Source organism: Pipistrellus kuhlii, unplaced genomic scaffold (genome assembly GCF_014108245.1).
Source record: "Pipistrellus kuhlii isolate mPipKuh1 unplaced genomic scaffold, mPipKuh1.p scaffold_m20_p_23, whole genome shotgun sequence".
NCBI classification, from domain to species: domain Eukaryota; kingdom Metazoa; phylum Chordata; class Mammalia; order Chiroptera; family Vespertilionidae; genus Pipistrellus; species Pipistrellus kuhlii.
This window is the reverse complement of record NW_023425522.1, coordinates 1,838,993-1,851,238: the sequence shown is the minus strand read 5'-3', so window position 1 is coordinate 1,851,238 and position 12,246 is coordinate 1,838,993. Positions and strand designations below refer to the sequence as shown.

The 12,246-nt window shown below is 58.9% G+C and overlaps 1 protein-coding gene across 1 annotated transcript in view; it reads left to right on the top strand.

Moving 5' to 3' along the window:
* The window catches only part of ULK2 (unc-51 like autophagy activating kinase 2), a 114,284-nt gene extending 106,722 nt beyond the window's left edge, over nt 1-7,562 (top strand). Inside the window, exon 28 of the transcript XR_006742521.1 lies at nt 7,540-7,562. The gene's annotated coding sequence lies outside the window, so the exon portion shown is untranslated. The remainder of the gene's footprint in view (nt 1-7,539) is intronic.
* The last annotated feature ends 4,684 nt before the right edge of the window (nt 7,563-12,246 follow it).

Below are 12,246 nucleotides of genomic sequence, written 5' to 3'. Positions count from 1 at the left end.
TTTGACGTCCCCCCCCCCCCCCCCCCCCATGGGTCAATGGGTTGGTGTAAACTGGAGGCAATGGAACAACGTTGCTCCCTCCCTCCCTCCCTCCTTCCCTCCTTAGTCCTCTCTCACATCAATAAACATATCCTTAGGTGAGGATTTAAAAGAAAAAGGACCCCTAACCGGTTTAGCTCAGTGGACAGAGAGAGATTCAGCCTGTGGACTGAGGGGTCCCAGGTTCAATTCCGGTCAAGGGCAGGTGCCTTGGTTGCGGGCACATCCCTAGTAGGGGATGTGCAGGAGGCAGCTGATGGATGTTTCTCATCGATGTTTTCTAACTATCCCTCTCCCTTCCTCTCTGTAAAAAATCAACAATATTATATAATGAGAAAAAGGACACAGCCACAGGGCACCCTGCTTTCAAGGTAGCCTTTAATGACCTTTAGGTCAACCTGGCAGTGTTAAAGAAATGTTTGTATCTAATGTTTATCACTTCACTTGATTCTCATACTAGTTCCTCCCTTTACAAATGGGAAAACAGACTTGCGAGGTGTGTGTGTGGGGGGGTAGTTCCCATGACCGGGTGATGGCAGATGCGAGGGGTTGGACAGTCAGACGCAGGCTCTGCACAGCGCCCAGGTCCACACCTGCGCCCTGACCGCCTCCTGCCAGAGGTGCACCGGGAGGGGAGGGGAGGGGAGGGGAGGGGAGGGGAGGGGAAGGCAGGCGAACCACTGAACCGGGTGCCCTGCTGGAGCCTCCGCCTCCTCTGCCTCCCGCCTCCCAGAAGCAGGCCTCTCAGGCTGCAGGTGAACAGCGCTGTGGGCACGGAAACCACCCGCACCCTGGAGGGCCTGGGGGCTGCTAATGAACGCGGGGGTTTGACCGGCCCACATCCCGGTTCCAGGGAAGGTGACCAGCAGGGCATGGGCCCAACCCCAGGGGAGGATCCCTGCCCAGGGTGCGGACTCCGGGCCTGCTGCCTGAGCGGCTCTCCCGCCAGCCCTGGCGGGACACACAGCCTCCCGGACCCGCCTCCGTCTCCCGCGCCCGCACCACCTCCCGGCACCGAAACACCCAGTTCCAGTGCCTCACTGTGGGGCTGGTCCTCCAAAAACATGTCAGTTCTTTCTCTTTTTTCTGTGTTTAAAGTAGGAAATGAGTGGCTGTTTGAACCCTGTGTGGGTGTGAACTGAGACACATCACTTCTGATCTGGATCCCACAGCCGCAGTGTCAGCAGCAGCCCCGCGGGCCCTGGGGAAGGTCCCTGTGCTGGATCAGGTCACCCTGGCCCCACCTGCCCAGATGAGGGCGGCACCCAGAACCCACCGGGCAAGTCCCGCTACCTCCGACAGAGGGCGCCCACCCCTCACGAATAACCTTCAAGCCAGGCAGCCCTGCTTTGGCTCCGTGGATGGAGTACCGCCCTGTGGACTGAAGGGTCCCAGGTTCAGTTCTGGTCAAGGGCACATGCCCGTGTTTCGGGCTTGGTCCTCAGTGGGGAAGGGTGGGGGGGAGGCAACCAATCGATGATTCTCTCACACTGATATTTCTCTCTCCTTCTCTCCCTCTCTGAGATCAGTAAAAATATATTAAAGAACCTCAGGGAGGCACCCAGGCTCCCACAGATCCCAGCTCCCTTAGTGCCCACCTCACCCCAGAAGCCTCTCTCTGAGGGGAGTGGGGTCCTCAGTGGCAATGGAACGATGCCCTCCTGGGCCGGGCAGACCAGCCTCTCCCTAATGAGATGTAAAGGCTACCCAATGGCTTGCTATGACGTGCACTGACCACCAGGGGGCAGATGCCCTGACTGGAAGTTTAGCTTGCTGTTAGGTTCCTGCCCATCAGGACTGAGTGAGACAGGCCAGACATGCCCTCCCACAGTCTCTCCCCAGGTGGCTAAGCGCCCTTGTCCCTCCCTGGCCCTGATTGTGCACCTGTGGGCTCCTTCGGCCTGGCCTTCAACCTCTTGCAATCTGGGACCCTCAGGGGATGTCAGAGAGCCGGTTTCAGCCCAATCCTGCAATCCAGGCCAAGAGACCCCACTGGTGCATGAATTCGTGCATTGAGCCTCTAGTTTAAATATAAGAACAGGAATTTAAAGCACAAGAATTGCTCTGGCTGGTTTGGCTCAGTGATTTGGCATCAGCCCTTGCTTGGATCAAGGGTCTTGGGTTGGATTCCTGGTCAAAGGCATGTTCCTCTGTTGCAGATTCCTCAGTAGGCTCACATGGATGTTTCTCTCCCCCCCACCCCACTTCCCTTCCATTCTCTCTAGAAATCAATTGAAAGAATATCCTCAGTTGAGGATAAAAAACAAACAAACAAACAAAAAAACACAGAAGTGAAAGAGATAATTGGCCCGAATGGTCAGTTACTGAAATCAACCTAAATTTCGAAAACATAGGAGCCTCAGTTCGGGGAGGGGCCGGGCTCCTCAGTCACGGCTGCAGGTTTGTGTTGAAGTGGGTGCCCCTGGGATTGAGCCTAAATCAGGCACTTGCATCACAAAAGAGGGAGAAAGCACCTACACTGGGGCTCACACTGGGGCCCAGTGAGTATCTGCGGACAGCGGCGGCTGGCATTCACTGCGCGCATTCTCTGTGCCAGCCACGCTTCTACGGATCTTATCTCCATGGGCCCAGCCCTGCGAGGCAGCCGAGGCACAGAGGCTGAGTAACTGCTGATTTCTCTCAGGTCTGAGTCAGGAGTTGGCCTCAGACAGCTTCCTAGAGTCTAGAAACTCTGGCCTTACACATCATCCCAAAGCTCACAGGAAGCTAATGAGGCTGCTCATGTCCATATACTGTGTAAGCATGCCTGTGCCCGTGTGAGGGCCCGCTGGCTTCCAGGAAGATGAGACTAGGAATTCCAGCAAAACCCCCTTTGGAGAAAAGCTGGTCTCAGCCAGCGAGGAACCAGGAACTGTTCCTGATTTTCTGCAGGGCCCTGACAGGTTCACAAAGAAATGCAACTGTTAGAACATGTAGTCCTGGCTGTTCCAGCCTCTTCCAATATGCCTCCTGGTTCCCGGGAGCAAAAGCAACAGAATTAAAAAAAAAAAAAAGAAAAGAAAAAAAAATGTTTGCAGAAAACGCCTAGAGAGGCATCTGCCACTTTTAGGATTATAGGAAACTGAAATAGACAGCACCAGGCTGCTCTGAGGACCACACAAGAAGCATTCCCCTTCTTATTAAAAGTTTAGGAGAAATTAAAATTACCATAAAAAGAGGTGGCTTATAATTTCATGTCTGAGCCCTGTAATTCTCCTATCATTCCAGTAAAGACGCCAAATGGGAAAAGATAGAGAATTGTACAAAACCTCAGAGCTATACATAAGCTATTATAGTTATTCCCAGATATCCTCTGTCCAAACCCACACACCTTATTATCAACCAGACACGCAATGACAAGTGCGGAGAGGTTATGGGAATGTAATGGTTCAACCACGATGGAGAGCAGTCTGGCGATTCCTCAAAAAATGGAAAGGAAAATATTTGGGTCCATTTAGCAAAATTGTTCTTCTATCTCTGCCTCTGCCTTTCCGCAGAGCAGAGCGGGCTTTCACCCGGCCGAGCAGGGTGGGCACCTGGGGCAGGTCAGGATTGTCCTCCAGTTCCTTTTGGGAAGAACTGTCCGGAGGAGGATGTGCTGCTTTCTCTAAAGGTGGCTCGGCCAGCCTAAACCGGTTTGGCTCAGTGGATAGAGCGTCGGCCTGCGGACTGAAGGGTCCCAGATTCGATTTCGGTCAAGGGCATGTACCTTGGTTGAGGGCACATCCCCAGTAGGTGTGCAAGAGGCAGTTGATCGATGTTTCTCTCTCATCGACGTTTCTTTTTTTAAAATATATTTTATTGAGTTTTTACAGAGAGGAAGAGAGAGGGATAGAAATCTAGAAACATCGATCAGCTGCCTCTTGTACACCCCCTACTGGGGATGTGCCGGAAACCAAGGTACATGCCCTTGACCGGAATCGAACCCGGGACCTTCCAGTCCGCAGGCCAACGCTCTATTCACTGAGCCAAATCAGTTTCGAGCTCTCATTGATGTTTCTAACTCTCTCTCTCCCTTCCTCTCTGTAAAAAAGCAGCAAAATATATATTTTTTAAAAATAAAAAATAAATAAATAAAGGTGGCCCAGCCGCTCCGGTGATGCCTGCCCTCCCCGGGGCCCCAGTGAGGGTCTCTCAGGCCGGGCCGGTGCAGGCAGTAGCTACAATAGAAGCTCCATGAAAACTTCTCCCCCTTCTGGCAGCGGCATTCCGAGCTGCTGGCGGTGGTTTCTGATCTGTGGTAACTGTCTGTCCAACTCGCTGCCCACAGCACCGGGCCTTCCTTAGGACTGGCCGTCTTTAGGCCCAGAAACTTCACAGGTGCGAACCCCACTGCCCGCACCGGCCGGCCTGAGGGACCCTCCCCGGGGCCCCGCTGAGTCTGCGGTGGCCGTGTTGTGTCGGCAGCGGTGGCCACTGGATGTGGACGTGGCCCGCTAGCTGGCGGCAGGGTGAGCGCCCGAATGCCACTTCCTGGCCGTGCACTGAGCCAGGCCAGGGAGGCGTCAGAGGTCTGGCAGAACCACGCTGTGCGGAGTTAAGGGACGTGCTGTCTAATCGTTCTGACAGTTCTGTTTACAGAAAACAACATTCAACAAGTGAGGGAAACAGTGACAAGGATGCTTTTGATTTGACTTATCCAACCTAACCTAACTTCCCTGGCCAATTCTGTGAGGACTCGGGCTGCCTCCTCTACTGGTCAGAGCGTCTGCCCCCTGGTGGTCATTGCACGTCATAGCTACTGGGCGAACGGTGGCATGGCCGCTCAGGCTTTTATATGTATAGATGGAAGTGCTTTGTGTTCCCTGCAGAAACCCTTTAAGGTACAAATAAGCAAAAAGAGAGCAAGCCTCCCACAATCCCAGTGATCATATTAACCTCTTTTCAATCCTCACCCAAGAATACTTTTTCTTTTCAAAAAATATTTTTGTTGATTTTAGAGAGAAAGGGAGGGGGATAGGGAGATGGGAACATCAGTGAGAAACATGGATAGGCTGCTTCCTGCACACCCACCGGGGATTGAACCCAAACCCAGGCTTGTGTCCTGACTGGGTATCGAACTGTGACCTCCTGGTTCATGGACCAACGCTCAGACGCTGAGCCTCATCCCCGGCTACCTTCTCCACTGGTTTCTGGAGAGAGTGAGAGGGAGGGAGGAGGGGGGAGAGGTGGAAGGGAGGGATGCAGGGGAGAGAGAGAGCATTGATGTGTGAGAGGCACATTGATTGGTTGCCTCCTGCACGTGTCCCTACCAGACAGACGGAGGGCTGAACCTCTAACTACTAAGCAAGCCAGCCAGAGCTCATATTAACATTTGAGTTCATCTTGCCCAGATCATTCTTCCTGTGCATACCAAGCCCTTTACTAAATGGGATCATAGAGCACAGACCCTTTGCAGGCTGCTTTCCTAATGCACCCGTGTTTGACGGACACCGGCCCTGTCTGAGGACCCGCGGCTGCTCCGAATGGCTGCACCTCCACGTGCTGAGCCCCTGAGGCTCCCCATCCACGCTGGTTCCCAGGAGGACCCTCAGCAGGGCTCCGGGGGCCCCGGACGTGGACGTGGCCCCGGGCTGGCGGCGGGGTGAGCGACCCGAATGCCGCTTCCCTGCCAACCGGTCCCTCCGCTCAGATGACTTTCTCCCGTGGCTTTCGTAGTCTTCCCGGTCCCCTCCGCTCCCAGGCCCCAGCTCCGGCCCCAGCCCCAGGCCCGGGCCGCGGGGGGAGCCAGGGCCGCGGATGGCCATGGCGTCACAGTCTGCCCCCCACAGCGCACATGGGGGGGGGGCAGTGTGGGCGGGGCTTAGGTAGTGACGTCAGCGCTCCGTGCGGGGTACTGGGGGTGGGGGGGGCTGTGCACACGTGGGGCCAGGCCTCCCCTCCATTGTATGGGCCGGAACTGCCCTAAATCACCTTAATTTAAAAATCTAACATTTCGGGGGTCTAGAAATGTGCACAATGTTTAACGAACCCCGAGTTCCCTCCCCCCACGTGAGAAACCGGACCCCTGGGGCCTGTGCACCCGCCACGGTGCTCCCCTTCCTCCCCGGCACGGCCGGGCCTGCAGCCGGGGGGCTGGGGGGGACTGAGGGGGCTCTGGGGGCTTTGGGGGGGCGCTGGGGGCTCTAGGGGGGCGCTGGGGGCTCTGGGGGGCGCTGGGGGCGCTGGGGGCTGAGGGCGGGGGCTCTGAGGGCTCTGGTGGGCGCTGGGGGCTGGGGGCGGGGGCGCTGGGGGCTCTGGGGGTTCTGGGGGGCGCTGGGGGCTCTGGGGGGCGCTGGGGGGGCGCTGGGGGCTCTGGGGGTTCGCGGGTTCGCTGGGGGCTCTGGGGTGGGGGGCGCTGGGGGCTGGGGGCGGGGGCGCTGGGGGGGCGCTGGGGGCTCTGGGGGTTCGGGGGTTCGCTGGGGGCTCTGGGGTGGGGGGCGCTGGGGGCTGGGGGCTGGGGGCGGGGGCTCTGAGGGCTGCCTCCTCTGACCCTGCGGCCTCTCCAGTCCCGGGTTCCACAGACCCAGGAAAGGTGCCTGCGCGGCTGCTGCTCCCCAGTCCGGGCTCCGCCTGCCTCCTGCTGTGGGGACTCCCTGCCCCCCCCCCCCCCCCAACCCAGGAAAGCTCCGGCCTGGGCTCAGGGAGCTTGTTAGTAAATGGCGAGGATGGACTTGCTGCATTCCTGGTCCATCGGGAGGGGGTTCAGGAAAATGTGTGTAAATCACACAGCATACAACTCACCGTCTTCAACCAACCACTGAACGTGTGAGCCCGACGGCAGGACTGCTGTGCTCCCTCACCCACCACCCACAGAGCCGGCTCCTCCGAACTGAGACCCCCTCTTCTCCCCCCCCCCACCCCCCCAGGCCCTGCAGCCTCACTGAGGGCTCCCTCCCTCCCTCCCTCAGGGGACCCATCCCCAGGGGCGGGCGGGGTGAGAGGGCCAGAGGGAGGTGCCCTCTGGCCTGGGAGACCCCCCCGGGGGCGGGGAGACCGCGGTGTGGGGACTAATTGGGCTGCGGGGGGGGGGGGGGCGGCTGATAAGCTGATGCGTTATCTGATGAAGCGGCTTTCTCTGCGCATGTCAGACTGTCAGACAGGGGAATGGGTTTCTGCTCCAGGTGTGGACTGTCTGTGTAAGGAGGTGTGAAAAGTCTGACGTCACAGAAGTGAGTGCGGGTGTCACTGCTTTAAATGCGCCCGGAGAGCCCCCCGCCCCCCGCCCCCGCCCCCGCCCCCGCTGCTGCTGCGCCCCCTCCCCCTCCCGCCCCCCCTCCCCGACACGCGGCTCCGCGGGGACCCGGCCGAGGTCACAGGGAGCCGCCGGTGGCTCAGGTCAGAGGTCTCATTTCTGGTCCGCCAGGGGCTGCAGGCTTGACTCCCCCATTGGGGTGGGGGCGCGGCAACCAATTGATCTCTCTCTCTCTCCACCCCCCCCCCTCGGTCTCTCTCCCTTCCACTCTTTCTAAAAATCAATGGGAAAAATATCCTCGGGTGAGGACTAAATTAAATAATAGTAACAGTGAGTTAATAACAAAAATAACCTGTTGAATTAATTATAAGCAGCTACTGGTTAAAAGGACTTTTTAATTGACAGGGTGTAATGCTCACATATGACACACGGACGGGCGTTTGTCGCTTAAATAAAAGTTCCTTAGTCGGGCCAAAACGCCGGGCTCCCTGTGTCCCCGGGAGGTAGCCTGGCCTCAGTCCGGCCCTGACACCCTGAGCCCCACCTCGGCCGCCTGGCTGCCCGGCTCTGGGCCTGCTCCGTGGAGAGCCCTCCGGAGGGTGAGGGAGGAGACCCCATCTGCCGCGAACAGAAACCAGAGCCCGGGGGCTGGGGGACTGTCAGCCTGGGGCCTGTCCCTGCCTCCCGCCCCTCCCCCCGCAGAGGAGGCCGCCCCACAGCCAGCTGGGCCCGCACCCCCTGGGCACGGGGGGCGGGGGGTGCCCTGGAGCCACTGCCTGCAGAGGCCATCCGGGTGGCATCTCTGGGGGCTGCGGGAGCGGCCCAGGCTGAAGGGAGCAGACAAGCCGCCCCCGCCTGGGCGCAACGGGCATCTGCCCCAGGGGAGGCACCAGCCAGGGAAGAGGACTGCCCTCCTCCGCTTTCTCCTGCCAGCCCCGGCCAGGGGAGGGTCCGGCCAGGGGAGGGCCCCCCAACCAGGGGAGGGTCCGGCCAAAGGAGGGCCCCGGCCAGGGGAGGGTCCGGCCAGGGGAGGGTCCGGCCAGGGGAGGGCCCCGGCCAGGGGAGGGCCCCGGCCAGGGGAGGGTCCTGCCAGGGGAGGGCCCGGCCAGGGGAGGGTCCGGCCAGGGGAGGGTCCTGCCAGGGGAGGGCCCCCTAACCAGGGGAGGGCCCCCCAACCAGGGGAGGGTCCGGCCAGGGGAGGGTCCGGCCAGGGGAGGGTCCGGCCAGGGGAGGGCCCCGGCCAGGGGAGGGTCCGGCCAGGGGAGGGTCCGGCCAGGGGAGGGCCCCGGCCAGGGGAGGGTCCTGCCAGGGGAGGGCCCCGGCCAGGGGAGGGTCCGGCCAGGGGAGGGTCCGGCCAGGGGAGGGCCCCGGCCAGGGGAGGGTCCGGCCAGGGGAGGGTCCGGCCAGGGGAGGGCCCCAGCCAGGGGAGGGTCCGGCCAGGGGAGGGCCCCCCAACCAGGGGAGGGCCCCCCAACCAGGGGAGGGCTCGGCCAGGGGAGGGTCCCGCCAGGGGAGGGTCCCGCCAGGGGAGGGGGAGTGAGACCCTGTCCCCACCCTCGGGTTGTACCCCGCACTAGACTCAAAGTGTTAAACCACCCAGACTGAGTGGCTGGTCCGGGAACTGGACCGGAAGTGGGGGCGCTGCTGGGGCCCCGGAGGGAGGGCCTGGAGAGAGATGAGGCGCAGCGGGAAGCAGTGACTAGAAACAAATGCAAAGCCAGTGTGTGTTCATGCTGACTCGTCCCCATGTGGGTCTGCAATTAGAGTGCAGACCTCTCCAGGAGAGGAAACCACTGGGTACAGATGCGGGGAGGGCGAAAGGGAGACCAGCCTGCCGTCACCACCACGCCTGAGCGGGGGAGGCACCCACAGCTCCCTGAGCGGGGAGGCACCCACAGCTCCCTGAGCGGGGAGGCACCCACAGCTACCTGAGCGGGGAGGCACCCACAGCTACCTGAGCGGGGAGGCACCCACAGCTCCCTGAGCGGGGGAGGCACCCACAGCTCCCTGAGCGGGGGAGGCACCCACAGCTCCCTGAGCGGGGGAGGCACCCACAGCTCCCTGAGCGGGGGAGGCACCCACAGCTCCCTGAGCGGGGGAGGCACCCACAGCTCCCTGAGCGGGGGAGGCACCCACAGCTCCCTGAGCGGGGAGGCACCCACTGCTCCCTGAGCGGGGAGGCACCCACAGCTCCCTGAGCGGGGGAGGCACCCACTGCTCCCTGAGCGGGGGAGGCACCCACTGCTCCCTGAGCGGGGGAGGCACCCACTGCTCCCTGAGCGGGGGAGGCACCCACTGCTCCCTGAGCGGGGGAGGCACCCACTGCTCCCTGAGCGGGGAGGCACCCACAGCTCCCTGAGCGGGGAGGCACCCACAGCTCCCTGAGCGGGGGAGGCACCCACAGCTCCCTGAGCGGGGGAGGCACCCACAGCTCCCTGAGCGGGGGAGGCACCCACAGCTCCCTGAGGAGACCTAGCGGCCGGGGCGGTGTGTGTGTGCGGGGGTGAAGGCCAGACCGTCCAGGGGAGAGGGGCAGAATCAGACCCACCGGAGAGGAAGAGAAGGCAGACAGCCATAAAAGATGGAACAGATGCGATCGAGCGTTTCAGCCGTTATCCCTCACAGAGACTCTCAGGTGATGAGTTCAACACCCCAGAGACCAGTAGGTGCCGACGGATGTGAACAAAACAGGCAGGATGCAGAGCTAACCCAGGTGAGGCAGACTTTCACGTTAAGACATGTGATCCGCGCCCTGGCCGGGCGGCTCAGTGGACGGGAGGTGGTTCTGTCCACAGAAGGTTGCCAGCCACTTGGCTGGGCTGCGGGTTTGATCCCCTGTCAGGGCATATGGGAGGCAGCGGATCAATGTTTCTCTCTCTCAAGAGTGATGTGAAGAAGAAAAGCAAAAATTATAAAGAAGATCAGTCATAAACCTGTACGTGTGAACAAAGCAAAATGATGGTTAAGTTCACAAGGCAAAAGTACTAGGATTGTAAGGAGAGATTTCAAGACACAACTCTCAGGATTAGAGCAAATAAAAAAGAATGATATGGAGGAATCATCAATAAATTTGATTTGATGGGTGGAGATTCTTAAACCTGTGAACATATCTTTTTTCCTCAATTGTTTTTTTTTAAGTTTTTATTGACTTTATTGGGGGTGACATTGAAACATACACCCCTCGTTATAAATGCTACAAAAATTAATGACATATCTGACCACAGAAAACCTGAACCAATACAGAAAAGTCCGTATTTGTATCATAATCTGATAAAATAGGTAGTAAATAATAAAGGTGTGACCAACATGGCATTAACTGCTTAGACATTAGGAAACAAAACGCTCACGTTAAGAAGGAAGGACATTGAGAGGAAACGAGATTCTTTGGGGAGAGCAGTGAAGAGTGCTTCTTCGCCCCCAGACCTCCGGGACACAGCGAAACTGGATTCGGTGGGGAATTAAATGCCCCATCAGTAACAGAGAGACAACAATAAAGAGGCCTCGGCGTATGCTCTGGAAGGGAGCAGGGAGAAGGAATCGATAGCAGAAGTGAACGATGGGAACAAACCTGCGTCGCCCGCACTCTGCTAACAAGCACTGGGAGTGTCTGCAAACACCAGTGACAGGGAAGCACGACTCAGAGTGACTTGCACTTTCCTTGGGGCAGGAAAATGAGCGAGCAGAACAGACAAGACCAGGAATGAGAGAGGAGATTAAGAGCATCTTGCGGAAATTGTATTCAGCGCTGGGACAATAAGCTTGAAGCCGGAAATAAACGGGCGGGGCAGGAGGCTAATTCCAGAAGCGGAATGCTGAAGCCTGGGCGAAACCTGGCGGCCCTCCGCAGCTGGTTGACTTTAGGCCACTTGCCCAGCCTCTCTGTGCCTCCTGCCTCCGGGCGGCTGTGAGGGTTCTCGGGTTAACACGTGCAGCGTGCACACGGCAGAGACTCGGTAAGGGCTGTCCTTGCTGTTGTTGGTATTTTCATTAAATGGTGTTGGAACAACAGGCTGTCCATCCAAAATGAAGTGAACGTGGACTTCCCTTTTACTTCAGATGTAAAATAACTCCTTTACACACTCAGAGTGACAATAAAAATCTTACAAGAACATCCAGGGAATTAAGTGAACAACCCAGGATCAGAGAGGACTCCTCATCAAACTAGAATAGGGGAGTTTTATTCAGCCTCATAAACCCTCTGTATGGCCAGAGACGCCATGGATGAAGTCCATGCACACGCGGAAGATGGAGGGAAACCCCAATGACTACTTGCTGTAGCTAGAGTTCTCCCATAAACTCCCACACAACAGGACGGAGGCAGGACCAGGCGCTGAGCCTTCCCAGATAGGAATGCAAAATGCACTCACATTGAGAAAAGCTCTCCAGCCTCGAGGGCCTGGGTGCAGACCTGAGGACCCCCAGAGCCTGGGGTGCAGACCCGGGACCCCCAGAGCCTGGGGTGCAAACCCGAGGACCCCCAGAGCCTGGGGTGCAGACCCGGGACCCCCAGAGCCTGGGGTGCAGACCCGGGGACCCCCAGAGCCTGGGGTGCAGACCCGAGGACCCCCAGAGCCTGGGGTGCAGACCCGGGACCCCCAGAGCCTGGGGTGCAGACCCGGGGATTCCCAGAGCCTGGGGTGCAGATCCGGGACCCCCAGAGCCTGGGGTGCAGACCCGGGACCCCCAGAGCCTGTGGAAAGCCATGTGGCAACACCTATGAACCAGAAACTGCCAATCTCCCAGGACTCTATTCCACAGAAATAAAGTCACCTGGAAGTTCCAAGAAGCTTCGGAGCAGTCTAAAGCGAGGAAATTTGGCCGCGTGCACATAAGCATCATCCATATTCATGTTAAAGAGCCAGGAGGGCGGGTGGCACTCTGCCTTGGAATGTGCACACCCCACTGGGGAGGACAGAAGGTGCAGCAAGGTGTTTGATAAGGCCCTGTTTCCTATTTTTATTTCATCTTATTGGAGAGAGAGAGAGAGAGAGGAGATTGGTCTGTGCTCCGTGCACGGTGCCCTCACTGGCTGA